This window comes from Hypanus sabinus, chromosome 13, assembly GCF_030144855.1.
Source record: "Hypanus sabinus isolate sHypSab1 chromosome 13, sHypSab1.hap1, whole genome shotgun sequence".
Lineage (NCBI taxonomy): Eukaryota > Metazoa > Chordata > Chondrichthyes > Myliobatiformes > Dasyatidae > Hypanus > Hypanus sabinus.
This window is the reverse complement of record NC_082718.1, coordinates 52,887,841-52,906,834: the sequence shown is the minus strand read 5'-3', so window position 1 is coordinate 52,906,834 and position 18,994 is coordinate 52,887,841. Positions and strand designations below refer to the sequence as shown.

At 41.2% G+C, this 18,994-nt stretch overlaps 1 protein-coding gene across 10 annotated transcripts in view; it reads right to left on the bottom strand.

Moving 5' to 3' along the window:
* The window catches only part of plekha5 (pleckstrin homology domain containing, family A member 5), a 300,640-nt gene that overhangs the window by 255,541 nt on the left and 26,105 nt on the right, over positions 1 to 18,994 (bottom strand). The gene's annotated exons all lie outside the window — the stretch shown is intronic.

Below are 18,994 nucleotides of genomic sequence, written 5' to 3'. Positions count from 1 at the left end.
CCAAGGACCTAACCTAGTCCCAACACATTGATGCAGTTATAAAGAAGGCAAGACAGCAAATATACTTCATTCGGAGTTTGAAGAGATTTGGCATGTCAACAAAAACACTCAAAAACTTCTATAGATGTACCATGGAGAGCATTCTGACAGGGTGCATCTCTGTCTGGTATGGGGGGGGGGGGGGAGGGCTACTACACAGGACTGAAAGAAGCTGCAGAGGGTCATAAATTTAGTCAGCTCCATCTTGGATACTCGCCTACAATGTACCCAAGACATCTTCAAGGAGCGTTGTTTCAGAAAGGCAACATCCATTATCAAGGATCTCCAGCACACAGGGCATGCCCTTTCCTCACTGTTACTATCAGTTAGGACAGGGGTCGGCAACCCGCAGCTCTTTCATCTCTGTGCTGCGGCTCCCTGTGGCTTTGGAAAATAAATGATGAGTATTTAATTAAAATGTATTTTATGTTAGTTTGTTAGTTTTTGAAATGTAATTCTAAATTTGAAGATTATGGTGATCTTGTACAATCTAAAACGTGTTTTTTGTCGCTATTAATATACGTCACCACTGCCAATGCCCGACACCCGCCAGTGCGCGCTTTCTTTTAATTCTTCGATCCAAGGTCGGCTAACTATGGAGAATTCTAAAAAAAGAAAAGTGACTGAAGAAAACAGAACGTTTAATGATACGTGGGCAGATTCATTTGCTTTCACTGCTGACGAGACTGGTTTACCGGTATGCTTAATATGCAATGAGAAACTAGCAAACAACAAAAAGTCAAAAGTCGCAAGACATTTCCAGAATAAACATGCAGCCTTTGCTCAAAAATATACGGATGGAGATGAGAGCAAAAAAGCCGTTTCGGAACCGATGCGGAAGGTTGATCTGAGCAAAAATCATTTCAAGAAGTGGATGAAGTCTGGAAAATCAACTACATATGCTAGTTCTGTTGCCGCTCAGGAAATAGTCAGGCACGGGAAGCAGTTTACAGATGGTGAATATATAAAAGAATCTTTCATTAAGATTTCAGAACATCTATTCACGGACTTTAAAAACAAGAGTGAAATTGTGCAGAAAATCAGGGATATGCCCCTCTCTGCAAAGACGGTCAAAGACTGAACCATAAAAATGGCAGAAGACATCACAAGACAGCAAATTAAAGACATCAATTCAGCTGTGGCCTACTCGATTGCCTGTGACGAGTCTAAAGACAAAGGTGATATTGAACAAATAGCGCTGTTCTGCCAGTATGTAAACTCTGCCGGGCCACAGGAAGAAATGATTGAGTTGATACCTCTAAAAGGCCAAACACGCGGTGCGGACGTCTGTGAGGCTGTCTTGAATTGTTTAAGAGCTAAAGGAATAAAGACCACCCACCTGGTGTCATTAGCTACTGATGGGGCACCAAGTATGACAGGAGCGCACAAGGGATTTGTGGGTTTACTGCAGTAGTCGCTGGACAGAAAGCTGCTGACTTTTCACTGCTACATGCACCAAGAGGCACTGTGCACTCAAACATTTCCTCCGGAATGCACAGAAGTAATGGATGTTGTCATTCAGATTGTCAATAAAATAATGGCAAAAAGTTTAAATCACCGTCAATTCCGTTTGTTACTGGACGAGCTCGGAAAGCGCATATTCTGATCTCCTGCTGCACAACAAAGTCCAGTGGCTGTCCAGAGGGGAGGTGCTGAAACGCTTTGTCGCGTGTCTGGAAGAAGTGAAAACTTTCCTGGGCAGCAAAGGGCTCACCTTTCCTGAGCTGGAACAGCCAGAGTGGCGGGAAAAGCTACACTTCATGGTAGACATGACAGCGCACCTGAACATGCTGAACACAGCTCTTCAGGGGAAAGGACACACACCCCTGCACATGTTGGAGGATGTTTTGGCATTTGAGCGCAAGTTGACAGTGCTTGCCAGAGATTTACAGAAAGGCATATTGTCTCACTTCCCCAATTTGAGAGAGTTCAAACAAGCTCACGACATGATAAATTCGGAGTATTTACATTCTGCAATCATCGCAATGCAAACATCGTTTGGGAAACGCTTCTGTGAGTTCAGAGAGGAAAAAACACATTATCCTTCCCGGTCACTCCCCTAAGCATCAATCCATCCCTACTGAATACGACTGCATTGGAAGGTGTGAGTCAACCTGATCTTGAGATGGAACTGGCCGACATAGCCGACAAAGACATATGGGTGTCCAAGTTTAGACGCTTGACAGCAGACCCTGAAGATGTTGCCCGTCAGAAGGCCGTTCTTGCTCAGAATCACAAATAGAGTGATATTGAAAACCTCCCCAATCCGGAAAAACTTGTGTTCGAAACATGGAATGCTATCCCCGACATTTATGTAAACATTAAAAAGTATGCGCTTGGAGTCCTGTCGATCTTTGGATCCACATATGTATATGAACAGGTGTTCTTCAACATGAACTTTATTAAAAACAAACATCATGCACGCCTCACAGATGACAGCTTGCGATCCTGTGTAAAGATGAAGGTGACGTCATACAGCCCTGATGTATAGACGTTGTGCGCTGAGGTCCAGGAGCAGAAATCCCATTAACCAAGTATGATAAATATTTTAATTGCCTATTATTTTACGTATATTCATATTTTTTCATTGTTCAGTGAAATAGTCCTTTTATTTTTCATGTTGACAGCTGGCTGACGTTATTTTTGGTTTGCTGCTGGCAGTCAACTTAAGTTCGGCGTTTTTCATAAATACAAGAAGGACTCACATTGAGTATTTTATTTAAAAGTAACCTTCAACCCAACGTCTTTTTTTTGGAGTTCAAAATGTTTTTGTTGCATGCAGAAATGTAATTTCGTTTTCTCTGCAGGAGTTCATCGATTTCATAAATGCAACACATTATAGTTTGTTTATACATAGCATAAAGGCAAAAAAAAAACGTTGTATGCAGTGTTATTTCATTTTAAATGTCAAATGGGTTTTGTGGCTCCCAGTGTTTTCTTTTCTGTAGGAAACGGGTCCAAATGGCTCTTTCAGTGGTAAAGCTTGCCGACTCCTGAGTTAGGAGGTACAGAAGCCTGAAGGCACACACTTAGCGACTTAGGAACAGCTTCTTCCTCGCTGCCATCTGATTCCTAAATGGTCACTGAGCCCATGAATACAACCTCACTTTTTTTAAATATATTATTCGTTTTTGCACAATTTTTAATTTATTCAATATATGTATTCTAAATTTGATTTACTTATTTATTATATTATTATTTTCTTCTCTTTCTATATTACGTATTGCATTGAACTGCTGCTGCTAAGTTAACAAATTTCATGACACATGCAGGTGATAATAAACCCGATTCCGATTCTAAAGTTTAAAATTAAAGATCAAAGTAAATTTATACACGTTACAATATACTATCTGGAGATTTTCCTGTAGGTATTTACAGGGAAAAAGAAATACACAGAATTTAATAAAAACTACACAAAAACAGACAAAGACTGACAAACAACCAATATGCACAAGAGGTCAAACTATGCAAATAAAATGTAACACTGAGAACAGGAGTTGTCAAGAGTCCTTAAAAATGAACCTGCAGGTCATAGAATCAGTTCAGTGTATTGGGGATTGAAGCCATGCCGGTTCAAGAGTCTAAAGGTGCAGAGGAGAATTACCAGAATGTTGCCTGGTCTAGAGGGCATGACTTCAGACAATAGGTTGATTGAGCTAGTGCTTTTCTCTTTGGAGAAAAGGAAGATGAAAAGTGACTTAATAGAGGTGTACAAAATAATACAAGGCACAGATCAAGTGGACAGGCAGAGACTTTTTGCCAGGACCGGAATGGCTAATACAAGGCGAACAACCTTAAGGTGATTGGAGGAATGTATAGGGAGATGTCGGACATATGTTCTTCACACAGAGAGTGGTGGGTACATAGAATGCCCTGCCAGGGGTGCTGATAGAGGCAGATACATTAAGGGCATTTAAGCAACTCTTACTAAGCACACAGATGAAAAAATAATGGGAGGCTAAGGGGGGGGGGGGGAAGGGTTATATTGATCACAAGGTAGTTTAAAAAGTTGGCACAATATTATGGGCCAAAAAGCCTGTGCTGTGCTGTAATGCTCTATGTTGTAGTCTAATAACTGTACTTGAACCTGGTGGTGTGGGACATAGGGCTTCTGTACCCCCACCCAATGGTAGTAGCGAGAATAGGGTATGGACCGCAAGGCGGGTGTCTTTGATGATAGATGTTGCTTTCTTGTGGCAGCACACCATGTAAATATATTCAATTGTGGGGAGGGTTTTCCCCCATTATAGATCTGGCTGTGTGTTCATGACTTTCTGTAGCCTTTACTGTTCCTAGGCTTTGGTACTTCCATACTAAGGTGTGATGTAACCACTTAGGATGCTCTCCGCTGTGCAACTATAGAAGTCTGGCAAAGATTTGGTGAAATGCTGAATCTATGCAAACTTCTAAGAGAGTAGACAGTCTGTTGTGCCTTCTTTGTGATGACACTTGAGTGCTGGTACCAGGACAGGTCCTCTGATGTGATAAGGGATTCAAATCCACTGTTCCTGAAACCAGGTCAGTTATTACTCCTCAACCACCAGGCTCCTGAACCAGAGGGGATAACTTCACTCAATTTCACTTGTCCCATCACTGAAGTGTTCTTAATAAGCTATGGACTCACTTTCAAGGACTCTTCATCTTAGGTCTCGATATTTATTGGTTATTTATTTATTTTTATTATTATTTTGTTTATTATTTTTATCTTTTTTGTATTTTCAGTTTGATGTCTTTTGCATAATAGTTGTTTGGCTTATTGGGTGCAATCTTTCATTGATTCTGTTATGGTTCTTGGATTTACTGTGAATGCCCACAAAAATGAATCTCAAGAGTTTTATTTGCTAACATATACATACTGGGATAATAAATAAATTTACTTTGAACTTTGACCCTCACAATCACCGAGCCCTTAATGAAGACTGCTTCATAGACCTCTGGCTTTTTCCTCCTGATTCAGTCAGTAATCAGCTCTTTGGTTTTGCTGATGTTGAGTGAGAGGCTGTTGAAGCATCATTCAACCAAATTATTAATCTCCCTCCTTTGGTGAGTCTTCATCACCTTTGATTCAGCGAATAAAACTGGTGTCATTAGCAAACTTAAATACAGCATTGTTGCTGTACTTAGCTACACAATTTAAGCATAAAGTGAGTAGAGAGCAGAGAGTTAAGCACACAGATGGACCTGTGTTGACAGTAAATTGTGGTGATGATGATGAAGCTAGACAACATTTAATCAATATAAACCACTGTTCCTTTTACAGAGTCATACATTGCTTAAAAGCACAGGACAAACACACACAATAATGACTAATCCCCAATTAACCTGCAGGATAAGTTACTGAGAAAACAGACAATGCAAAATAGTAATACATATTAATTGCCATAATTTGCACAAGTCAGAGATTACATTTGTCTTCAGCAAAAAAAAACAATTTAAACTGGATAAACACTTCCCTGAGAGATTTAAATCATGCCATGATGTTGTGTGTGAAGTATTTTATCTATTGTTTTGCCTCAATGTAGTGTACGTCAGTTCACTGCTTCAAACAAATGACATAATTGGGTTGAAAAATGAAATCAACTTCTGCTTTATGTGCTTCTCTAAACAAAAACCAGCATGTAATCAGCTTTGCTTCACTCAGATTTCCAATGAATTGACACATCAGAATATCGAAAATACCACAAAATGATAGAAGTCACATTCATTTTTATATTAACTTGTACTAAGCTTTGATTGCAAATTAATTGACAGTGAGCAACAGATAAGAATGCACACAAGTAGGATAATTGATCTGCTTTCCTCATAGTCAGCACAACAGATCCATTCCCATATCTCAATGAGAAATTACACAACAACAAAAAATGTGAGCTTGTGTACTGAGAAAATTTTCTTCCTTTTCTATTTTGAAATGAAGTTGTTGCCTGGAGCAGTACAATTCCCAGGAGAATGAAGTAAAATGATGAAAAATGCAAACAAACTAACCAAATTATAAGCCCTTGGCTTCTTTTTTCCCTCTCTCAGATATGTTTGTTTAAATTTTGCATAAGAAAATTTATAAAAGATGTAGTGCTTGCTGTGAAGTGTCAGTTCAAAATAATCATCAAAGTACATACATGTCAACGTATACAACCCAAGATTCATTTCCTACCAGGCACACTCCATCAGTCCATAACAGAATAATAACTGTAATAGAACTCACCAACTGGGAGTTCAACCAGTGTGCAAAAGATAATAAACCATGTAAATAAAAAATGAAATAATAATAATAAACATCAGCAATTATTACTGAGAACATGAGATGAAGAGTCCTTGAAAATGAGTCCATAGATTGTAGTGACATTTCAGTGATGGGGCAATGAAGTTATTCCTTCTGGTTCAATAGTCTGATGGTTGAGGAGCAATAACTGTTCCTGAACCTGGTGGTGTGAATCCAGAGACTCCTGATGGCAGCAGAGAGAAGAGAGCATAACCTGGGTGGAGGGGGCTTCACCCATAACAGACTGGGCCATATCCACTAATTTTTGTAGGATTTTCCATTTAAGGACATTGATGTTTCTGTACCAGGCTATGATGCAGCCAGTCAATATACTCTTCACCACACATCTACAGTTTTTCAAAGTTTTAGATGTCATGCTGAATCTTTCCAAACTCCTAAGAAAGTAAGGGCTTGCTGTGCTTTCTTCATAATTACACTTATGTGCTGGGCCTAGGACAGGTCCACTGAAATGATAACACTGAAGAATTTACAGCTGTGGACCCCCTCCATCTCTAAATCCTGATGGGGACTGGCTCATGGACCTCTGATTTCCTCCTCCTGAAGTCAATAACCAGCTCCTTGGTCTTGCTGATACTAAGAGTTTGTTGATGTTGCACCACTCAGTCAGATTTTCAATCTCCCTCCTTTATACTAATTCATTTTGATTCAGCCTTCAGCAATGGTGTCATCAGCAAACGTGAATATGGCATGGGAGCTGAGCTTAGCCGCAGTCATAACTATGATGCGAGTTGCGGGGACTAAGCACACAGCCTTGTGGTGCACCTGTGCTGACAGAGATTGTGGAGGGTATGTCGTTGCCAATCTGAACTGAATAAGGTCTGCAAGTGAGGAAATTGAGGATTCAATTGAATAAGGAAATACTGAGACCAGGGTCATGAAGCTTATTGATTAGTTTTGAGGTATTGAATGCTGAGCTGAGCTGTGGCAAACAAAGAGCATCCTAATCTGTGTGCATCTTTGCTGTCTAGATGTTCCAGGGTTGAGGAAAGAGGCAATGAAGAGGCATCGCAGTGGCCCTGTTGTGCTGGTAGACAAATTAGGTGGATCCAACTTGCTTTTCAGGCAGGAGTTGATATGTTTCATCACCAACCTCTCAAAACACATGATCACTGTGGACCTAAGTGCTACTGGGCAATATTCTTTGAGGTAGGTTACCATGTTCTCTTAAGGCACCTGCATAATATAAGCCTGGTTGAATTATACCTCAATACTGCCAAAATACGAGGCTAAAGATCTCAGTGAACACTCCAGCCATTTGATCAGCACAGGTCTTTAGCACTTGGCCAGATACTCTATCTAGGCTGTATGCTTGTCAAGGGCTCATCCTCCTGAAGGATGCTCAGAGACACCAGCTTCAGAGACTGAAATCAAAGGATCAGTGGGGGCTGTGGGAGTTTGTCATGGATCCATGTTTTGTCAATCAAAGTGAGCATAGACGGGATTGAGTTAATCTGGAAGCAAAACCCTGTTGTTGCTTTGTCACTTGATTTCATTTGTAAGAGGTGATAGCATTAAAGCGCTGCCACAACTGTCAAACATCCTTCATTGACTTAAATTTAATCAGGAATTGCCAGTTCACCCATGAGATAGCTTCCAGAGATCATATCTGGTTCTTGTAACTTTTTTGGCCATCAGACTAGAACATCTCTGAACTGGCCCTCAGCAGATTGTGAATCTCATGCCCATCCAGGGTTTCTGATTAGCAGAGACTCTGAATAATTTTGTAGGGACACACTCATCTACAACTATTTTTATACGGTGTGTTCATTCAGATCCACAGATGAGTCCTTGAACATTGTCCAGTCCACCGACTCAAAGCAACCCCATAGCCGCTCCTCTGTCTCCTGTAACTACCTCTTTGTTGTGCTAATCTCTGAAGCCTTGCTCTTTAGCTTCTGACTGTACGCAGGTAGGAAAAGGGCAGACAAGTGATTATATTTCCTGAAATGCGGACTGGGCATTCCTTATCTTGTATAACAGTGTCAAGTGTGTTGAGACCTCTGGTGCTAAAGGCTCGAAAGCTGATGGCAATTAAAGCAGAGATTTCTTCAAATAAGCTTGGTTGAAGGCCCCAACTATGATTGAAATGCACTGGGATGGACTTTCTCTAGTTTTGTGACAGCATCGTACAGTATCTCAAGTGCTTAATTATAGTTATCCGATGACAAAGCTGTGACACAGCTGCCACACTGGAGCACCACTGAGAAAGAGTTTACCATGAAACACACACTGCCAACTTTTGCCTTTTCCAAATCAGCAGTTCAGACCACCCTATGAATCAAGAAGCCTCCAGGTCTAATTGCTGTATCTGACATGCTGGGTGTAATCCATGACTAGGTTAAACATCAAACACAACAATCTCTCATTTCCCTTCATACAGCCATCAGGTCCTCAATTTTGTTCTCCAGCATCCGCACATTTGTTAACAAGATGCAGGGTAGAAGAGGTCTCATTCTTCTCTGTTTTAGGCTGGCTTGGAGTCTCCTCTCCTGCTTTGCTTCTGGCCACGGTGATGGATCTTCATCTGCTTAAAGGTGCCGTACACGTTTCCTTGAGAGTGATGTCCACCAAGTCCATAGGAAAATTGTAAAATGTGTGGTTTATTAAGTTGGTTCAAAAATACATTGCTTAAAGGGAAATAACAAGCTGCAGATAGCAGCGAGAGTAATTCAAGAGGTATATTTAGTAGCATCTGGAGATGGAAAGAACAACCAGAAGACAGCAGAAGAGAGCCAGGAGAAATGCAGCCATGGTTGCCATCACTACCACCACCACGACCATATATACATGTTCCACCCGCAATAGAACTTGTGGGTCCAGGATAGGACTGCATAGTCTTCAAAGATCTCACCATTAAAGGAGTGGACGTCGTCATCGGATTCCGATGGACAACCGAATTGAATTTAAAATTGCATGTAACCCACAGAACATCACTGTGGTTAACTGGCACCATCTTCATACCAGAACTTATAAATGCAGAAATTAAGATAGTCATTTGGGACAGGCAATTTTTCTTTTAATTTTCCCATGTAGATTGTGATAATCAAATAAGCTCTTGCAGGAAAACCAGCAAATTTCCAGAGACAATGTAATATATTTTTCACAAAATTATATACCAAAACCCAAAAACAGAGAAGGCTAACAAGTGATCCACATTTAGCTAGCTTGGTACTTGATTCATCCATTATATATATATACTTTAGATCTGTCTTCACCAGGGAGGACACAAGCAATCTCCCAGATGTATGGATGGGCCAGGGTCATAAGATATCAGAGGAATTGAGACAGATTGACATTAGGAAAGAAACTGTGATGAGTAGACTGGTAGGACTGAAGGCTAATAAATCCCCGGGTCCAGATGGTCTGCATCCGAGGGTTCTAAAAGAGGTGGCTCAGGAAATTGCGGATGCATTGGTAATCATTTTCCAATGTTCCTTAGATTCAGGATCAGTTCCTGAAGATTGGAGAGTGGCTAATGTTATCCCACTTTTCAAGAAGGGAGGGAAGGAGAAAACGGAGAACTATCGCCCAGTTAGCCTAACGTCAGTCGTGGGGAAGATGCTCGAGTCCATTATTAAGGACAAAATAGTGGCACATCTTGATGGCAGAAATAGGATTAGGCCGAGCCAGCATGGATTTACCAAGAGCAAATCATGCTTGACTAATCTGTTGGAGTTTTTTGAGGGTGTAACAAGGATATTGGATGAGGGTAAGCCAGTGGATGTTGTGTACCTAGATTTTCAGAAGGCATTCGATAAGGTGCCACATAGGAGATTGATGAGTAACATCAGAGCTCATGGCATTGGGGGCAGGGTTTCAACATGGATAGTAAACTGGTTGGCAGATAGAAAGCAAAGGGTAGCAGTGAATGGGTGTTTCTCGGACTGGCTGGAGGTGACTAGTGGGGTACCACAGGGCTCTGTATTGGGACCACAGCTCTTTACGATTTATGTCAACGATTTAGATGAGGGCATTGAAAACTATATCAGCAAGTTTGCTGACGATACTAAACTGGGTGGCAGTGTGACAAGCAAAGAGGACGTTAGGAGAATACAGGGAGACTTGGATAGGCTGGGTGAGTGGGCAGATACTTGGCTGATGTCATTCAATGTGAATAAGTGTGAAGTTATCCACTTTGGAAGCAGGAACAAGAGGACAGAGTATTGTCTGAACGGTGTAGAGTTAGGTAAGGGAGAAATGCAAAGAGACCTAGGAGTCCTAGTTCACCAGTCAATGAAGGTGAATGAGCAAGTGCAACAGGCAGTGAAGAGGGCAAATGGAATGTTGGCCTTTGTTACAAGGGGAATTGAGTACAAGAGCAAGGATGTCCTTTTGCATTTGTACAGGGCCCTGGTGAGACCACACCTGGAATATTGTGTACAGTTTTGGTCTCCAGGTTTAAGGACGGACATTCTGGCAATTGAGGAAGTGCAGCGTAGATTCACTAGGTTGATTCCTGGGATGGCAGGGCTGTCTTAAGCAGAGCGATTGGAGAGATTGGGCTTGTACATGCTGGAATTGAGGAGATTGAGAGGGGATCTGATTGAAACGTTTAAGATAATTAAAGGATTTGATAGCATTGAGGCAGGAAATATGTTCCAGATGTTGGGAGAGTCCTGTACCAGAGGGCATGGATTGAGAATAAGAGGTCAGTTATTTAAAACAGAGTTGAGGAAGAGCTTCTTCTCCCAGAGAGTTGTGGAGGTGTGGAATGCACTGCCTCGGAAGACGGTAGAGGCCAATTCTCCGGATGCTTTCAAGAAGGAGCTAGACAGATATCTGATGGATAGGGGAATCAAGGGATATGGGGATAAGGCAGGGACTGGGTATTGATAGTGAATGATCAGTCATGATCTCAGAATGGCGGTGCAGACTCGAGGGGCCGAATGGTCTACTTCTGCACCTATTGTCTATTTGAAAAGGAAAAACTGAAAACTTTTAAGATTTCTGGAGTAACAAGCTACAACCCCATGGTATTACAGGAAAGATTCCAACATGGTTAAAGTAGTGGCTGATTGGCAGGAGGAAAAGCATGGGAATAAAGGGAGCCTTTTCTGATTGGCTACTAGTGAGTAGAGGTGTTCCATTGGGGTCTGAGTGTGAATGATTTTTTTTACATTAAATGTCAATGATCTGTATGATGGCTTTGCTGCAGTTTCCAGACAATATGAAGATAGGTAGAGGGACAGGTAGCTTTGAGGAAGTAGAGAGGCTACAGAAGGACTTAGATTAGGAGAATAGGCAAAGAAATGGCAGATGGAATACAGTGTCAGGAAGTCTCCTGTCATGCATTTCAGTAGAAGAAACAAAAGAGTTGACTATTTTCTAAATGGAGAGAAAATACAAAAACTGATGCACAAAGGGACTTGTGAATCCTTATGCAGGATTCACTGAAGTTTAATTTGCAGATTGAGTCTGTGGTGAAGGCAGTAATTGTAATATTAGCAGTCATTTCAAATGGACTAGAATATAAAAGCAAGAATCTAATGTTGAGATTTTAAACAGCAGTTTTGGGGCCCTTATCTTACGAAAGGTGCGCTGAGACTGGAGAGGGTTGAAAGGAGGTTCACAAAACTGATTCCAGGATTGAATAGCTTGTCGTATGAAGAGCGTTTTTTTAATGGCTCTGGGCCTGTGTTCCTAGAATTCATAAGAATGATGGGTAACCTCAATGAAAGCTATCAAATGGTGAAAGGCCTTCACAAAGTGGACGTGGAGAGGATGTTTCTTATGGTGGGTGTGTTTATGACCAGAGGACTTACAGGGGTGCCATTTCAGAATGTAGATAAGGAGGAATTTCTTTACCCAGAGAGTGATGAATCTGCGGAGAGCAAGTCTTTATATATGTTTAAGGCAGAGGTTGATAGATTCTTGATTGGTCAGGGCATGAAGGGATACAGGGAGGAGGCAAGAGATTGAGGTTGAGAGGAAAATTGGATCAGCCAGGATGAAAAGGTGGTGCAGACTGAATGGGCCTAATAGCCCAATACTGCTCCTGTATCATTTACAGAACCAGTTTACTCGGGGAAAGAGCTTAGCTTGCCAAAGAACAGCTTTAGACGACAAAAGATGAAAGAAATAAAACTTATAACAAAACCCATAAAACACATACAAAAACTAGCCAAGTTCTGGTGACTGGAAGAGTTACAAAGTTTAACCTACAAGTGATGGCAAAAAGATAGCAAAAGCTACAAAATGCAGAGGCTTGCAATGGATATCAAAAGCAGCAAAATATATTTGCAATTATAAATAATGTGGTCAAGAGCAACATGAAACCTTACAGAACTGTTATGACAGAATTGTTGGATAACTGGCATTGGCATTTCTTGTTAGACAGCTAGCATTCTTAATATTCTCAAGGATGGAATTCATCCAAATGAACATAAACAGCAGACATAAGAGAAAGTGCAGATAATGGAAAGCTGGAGTAAAACAGACACACATGCACACACACACACACAATGTTGGAATAACTCAAAGTCGGGCAGTATCTACGGAGGGAATTGTGCAGTTGATGTTTCAGGCCAAGACGTACATCAATTGCTCCAGATATCTGTATATGTGACATCAAAAAACAGCAGTACAGAAGGCGAGGAATGAACTCAAAAGCTATAAACCTTCAGAACAGACACTTCCGCCTGGCATTATGGAACAAAGAACGTCTCCTATTATCTTCTAAAGTTCTTTCAAATGATGGACAATTAGTAATGTGGAAAAATACACATCACTAACTTTTAGGGAAAGTGAGGGATAGACCAAGGAATTACAATACAAGGTGAATATCTATTATCAAGAAGTTACTATGATGACGACTATAATAAAGAATAGTGACAAGCATTTCAACCAATAAGAGTGGTAAGACAGGTTAGAAAAGACTACCTAACAAGCCAAAATGATTGTAAGTTAAGAGTCAACTAAAATATATCCACTCCGCATCTAAAAAGGATAAAACAAAGTACCTTAACAACATTGAACATTAGAATTGTGTTGCTCCAAATGGATTGCCGTTCACGTACACATACTACAAAAATTTCACAACAAACTTAGAAAATAATCATATGGGGTAAGACAGGTATATCCATGCATTTTCCCCCTTGGTCTTACTATTGAGTGAAAAGTTACTGTTGTGATACCACTCAACCAGCTGATCTATCGCACTCCCGTCACCAATCAAAAATTCTACCAACAGTGGATTCATCAGTAAATTTATAGATGGATTTTGGGCTGTGCTTAGCCATAGTCATGGCTGTAGAAAGTAGAGCAGTGGATTAAGCACTTGGAGTGTACCCGTGTTAACTGTCAGCATGGAGATGTTATTACTGATCAGCATTGACTGTGGTCTCCTGATAAGGAAGTCAAGGATCCAGCTGCAAATGGAGGTACAAAAGTCCAGGTTTTAAAGCTTGGTGATAAGTATCAAGGGGGGTGATGGCATTGTATGCTGAGCTGCAATCAATAAACAGCAGCCTGACATACGTATTGCAGATGTCCAGGTGCTCCGGAGCAGAGTGGAGCCTGCAGACAACCTGGACTCTGACAAAGGTGACTTTCCCCCAACATTTCTAAAAGTAAAACAAAATGTAATGAGGTGGGTTTTCAAAGCTTGCAGGGAGATTTATGCCGGTTAGAAGAATGGGCTGAATGTTGGCAGATGGAGTTTAATGCTGAGAAGTGTGAGGTTCTACATTTTGGCAGGAATAATCCAAATAAAACATACAGGGTAAATGGTAGGGCATTGAGGAATGCAGTGGAACAGAGAAATCTAGGAATAACAGTGCATAGTTCCCTGAAGGTGGAGTCTCATGTAGATAGGGTGGTGAAGAAGGCTTTTGGAACGCTGGCCTTTATAAATCAGAGCATTGAGTACAGAAGTTGGGATGTAATGTTGAAATTGTACAAAGCATTGGTAAGGCCAAATTTAGAATATTGTGTACAGTTCTGGTCACCGAATTATAGGAAAGATATCAATAAATTAGAGAGAGTGCAGAGATGATTTACTAGGATGTTACCTGGGTTTCAGCACTTAAGTTACAGAGAAAGGTTGAACAAGTTAGGTCTCTATTCATTGGAGCGGAGAAGGTTGAGGGGGGATTTGATCGAGGTATTTAAAATTTTGAGAGGGATAGATAGAGTTGACGTGAATAGGCTGTTTCCATTGAGAATAGGGGAGATTCAAACGAGAGGACATGATTTGAGAGTTAGGGGGCAAAAGTTTAAGGGAAACACAAGGGGATATTTCTTTACTCAGACAGTGATAGTTGTGTGGAATGAGCTTCCTATAGAAGTAGTAGAGGCCAGTTCAGTTGTGTCATTTAAGGTAAAATTGGATAGGTATATGGACAGGAAAGGAGTGGAGGGTTATGGGCTGAGTGCGGGAAGGTGGGACTAGGTGAGATTAAGAGTTTGGCACGGACTAGGAGGGCCGAGATGGCCTGTTTCCGTGCTGTGATTGTTATATGGTTATATGGTAATGCTTATAAAGAAAATATATATGAGATGGTTGCAATAACTACAACCAATTCAAAATAATAAGGAAACCAGGTGGTACAGTTTTTCAACATTGACTTTTCACTGGGCCTGGTGACAGATGGATAGATACTCTATTGATCCCACAGGAAATTACAGCGCCACAGTTGTATTACAAGGGCACAGATATACAAATATTAGAAGAAAAAAGAGAATAAAAATTAAGTTAATACAGGAGGGGGTCATCACTTCCCTGGCAATAGTTTGACTCATTACAGAGCCTAATGGCCAAGAGTAAGAATGACCTCATGTAGCGCTCCAAAGAGCAGCGCAGTTGTCTTAGCCTATTACTAAAAGTGCTCCTCTGTTCAGCCAAGGTGGCATGCAGAAGGTGAGAAACATTGTCCAGAATTGCCAGGGTTTTCCATAGGGTCCTTTGTTCTACCACAGCCTCCAGTGTCCAGTTTGACTCCTATAACAAAGCCAGCTTTTCTAATCAGTTTATTGAGCATGTTGGCATTACCTGTGTTGATGCCAATGCTCAGCACACCACCACATAGAAGATTGTACTGGCAACAACACAGTGGTAGAACATGTGAAGGAGAGGCCTGCAAACTCCAAAGGACCCCTGCCTCCTCAAGAAGTAGAGGCAACTCTGGCCCTTCTTGTACACAGCCTCTGTGTTGGTGCTCCACTCAAGACTGTCATCCAGGTGCATCCCCAGGTACTTGTAGGTCCTCACCACATCCACATCCTCATCATCAATAGTAATAGTGCAGGGTTAGTCTTTCTAAAGCCCATTATCATCTCTCTTGTCTTACTGATGTTCAGCTGCAGATGATTCAGCTTGCACCATTTGACAAAGTCCTCCACCGGAGCCCTGTATTCATCCTCCCATCCTCCCTTTAGACACCCAACCATTGCTAAGTCATCAGATAATTTCTGCAGATGACATGACTCTTCTCTTTTTATCTAAAGTATGAGGTATACAGGGTAAACAGGAAGGGAATCAATATAGTCCCCTGTTGGGCCCATTGCTGCTTACAATCATGTCGGACACACAGTTCTGAAGCCACCTAAACTGTGGTCTGCCAGTAAGATAATCCATTATCCAGGATACAATGGAAGTGCCAACCTGTATTGAATGGAGCTTCTCCCCCAGCAATGAGGGTTCTATGGTATTGAAGGCACCTGAGAAATCAAAAAACACGATGCTCAGTGCTGCCCTACTTATCCAAATGGGAGTAGGCTCTGTTCAACAGGTAGATGTCAGTATCATTGATGGCAATGTACTCCTGGTAGGCAAACTTCAGGGCATTGAGGGCTGATCTGACCAGAGCTCGGAGGTGTGCCAGGACCAGCTTCTCTAGGTTCTTCATGTTGTGTGACGTCAGGGCCGCTGGATGGTCGTCTTTCAAGACTTTCAGTTGGCCCTTCTTGGGTAGTGGGACCACATATGATGTTTTGCACACAGTTGGGACCCTTTCCAGGCTGAAATTCAGATTGAAAATGCAGTGCAGAACTCCACACAGCTACTCAGCATGTTCCTTCAGGACCTTGGGGTTTACACCACCCAGCTCCAATGCTTTACCATGTCTGAGTATCCCCACAGCCCTTCTCACCTGCTTATGAGTGAAGGTGAGTCCATGATGACTAGGGAGTTGAGGTGGAAAGTGAGGGTTGGGGGAGGTGAAGATCAGGATGATAGTTGGTATGTGGAGGTGTGGATGGTAGATGCAGAGCATGGAGGGGATGTAGACAGTGGAAGCCTGTGTAGTTAACCTACGTGTTGAATGGAGGGGGCAAGGGGGGATGGGGTGTTGTTGCCGAAGGAGCATTGGATGTCTCAATACCTGGACTGGTGTGCTGAGGGCTGTGAACAGGAAGGCAAATGTCAAACCTATTGATGAATTGGTTTAACTCATTAGCCTATTCACAACAGCATTTCGATGCTCCAAAGCTAGGCAGATTAAAGCCAAGTAACACACACAAAATGCTGGAGGAACTCAGCAGGCCAGGCAGCATCTCTGGAAAAAAATACAGTCGACGTTTCAAGCCAAGACCCTTCAGTAGAGCAGCATCTGCAGATTTTCTCTTGTTTGTGAGCAGATTGAAGCCAGTGATGTTCTTCATGCCTCTCCACATCTCCCTGTGCTACTCTGCCCAGGCTTGTTCTCCAGCTCTCTCCTGTATCCCTCTTTAACCACCTTGATCTTCTCCTTTAGCTCCTTCTGCACCTGTTTCAGTTCCTCCTTGTCTTTTGATCTAACGGCTCTTTTTGTGGTTGAGAAGATCCTTAAGATCACTGGTGACCCATGGTTTGTTGTTTGGGAAGCAGCGCACAGTCCTTGATGGTATTACAGTTTTACAGGTTAGCACAATGCTATTACAACTTGGAGTGTCAGAGTTCAATTCTAATGCCATCTGTAAGGAGTTTGTATGACCCTCCCGTGATCAAGTGGGTTTTCTCCCGATGCTCCTGTTTCCTCCATGTTCTAAATATGCACGCAATAGTAAGTTAATTGGTCATTATAAATTGTCCTGTGATTAGGCTAGCATTAATTGTTGTCTATTACTGGACAGTGCAGCTTGTTGGGCCGGGAAGGCCTATTCCGTGCTATATCTCTAAATAATAAAATAAAAAAAAATAAAATAATGCACTTCAAAGTTTTCTGGCTGCAAAGGTTATATCTGAAAGGAGCAAATTAGCATAAAACTGATGCTAATTGATATTTTGAGAATGGCATAGTGACCTCTGCACATTTTAAGTAAGTTAAATAATCACAGAGCAATTTCTTTCCATGTAGTATCAAACCAAAGGATTCAAGCTTGTTTCCTCCACTGGCGTCATACCACTTTCCTCTGTGGCCAGGTCAGCAGCTGATTCCAAATCCACAATAACATTAAGGCATGCACATTCATGATATTAAATTATATAGAGAAGCCAAAGTAAGATTTCTTAAACAATATTAAATACATTTCAAAAGTGTGTAGTGGAAAAAGGTGCTATCACCTAAAGGGAAAGCAGCTACAAAATATCCAGTTCTTGACAAGATGCCCATATAGTGGAAGAAAGGAAATGACAGTTCATTAGGTCATCACCTACTATGAACATTGGAAAGGGAAACATGCAATTTCTAATTTTCCAAAACATTTTTTTCAATATATTCAATTAGCTCCTCCAAGCAAGCAGATTTATAGAGCATCACATGCACCAGTACATACAGAGGCCAAACTTGACAGAATAAAATAAAATTATTCCCATTCAGAAAGAATTACACACAGACTACAAGCTGACTGACACACAGCACTGCTTAGTGACGATGACTAGGATGCTGAGAGGCATTCAGACAGCTGATGCTCATCCATGTCTGAAATTCAAAGGGAGTGTGGATGTAAAACCTGGTCTTTACTAGAGATCTTGGTAAACAGTGCAAGGATATGTCAATGATAATTCAAGTACATGCGTTTTATGCCCTGTCAAGCCAATAAGACAATTGTTCTTAGTTATTAATTTCCCACTTTCTTTACTACATATTATTTCTACCCCTTTTCCTACTACCTTGTGCAAAAATTGTCAACAGATTCTTTTATCAAACTAATTTCTCTTCCATCCTATCTTGTGCAGTTAACTCTCTTGTCGAATTGACAATTCTTCATAACTCCTCTGCTGGCGAGAGCTAAGATTTCTGAATCACAAAAAGTTCTGATCTAACCTTGTATGCATAAACACTTCCGCTCAAAAGTCACAAGACTGCCTCCTCACTGGGAATCAAGATTCTTACCTTCCTCAGCTTGGAGGCAATGTTAATTTTCGCAACAGAAGACGGAATATGCATTACAATGAACTCCACAGCTTACAGATATGTTGATCTTCCTAATGTAATTGTGGCAGAATTTGCTGACAGTTATTCATATTTACCACATTTTCCATATCTGATAGTATTGCCTGTGATTCTTTCCATATTATACAAAATACTTACAATTAAATTTACAGAAAAATGAGCAGAAGGCAAAGTATAGAATAAATCTTTCAAAGCTTTATATGGTTTACCAAAAGGGTTCACATCACCCTGTTCAGACTAAAATTAGGTTGCAAATGACCACATGAGCACAAAGAGTGGCCCTTAAAGATCAATGAAATAAAATACACGCCACTTTCTCAAGTACAAGTACATGTACATGTACAAGTTTCTAACTTCCAAACTTTGG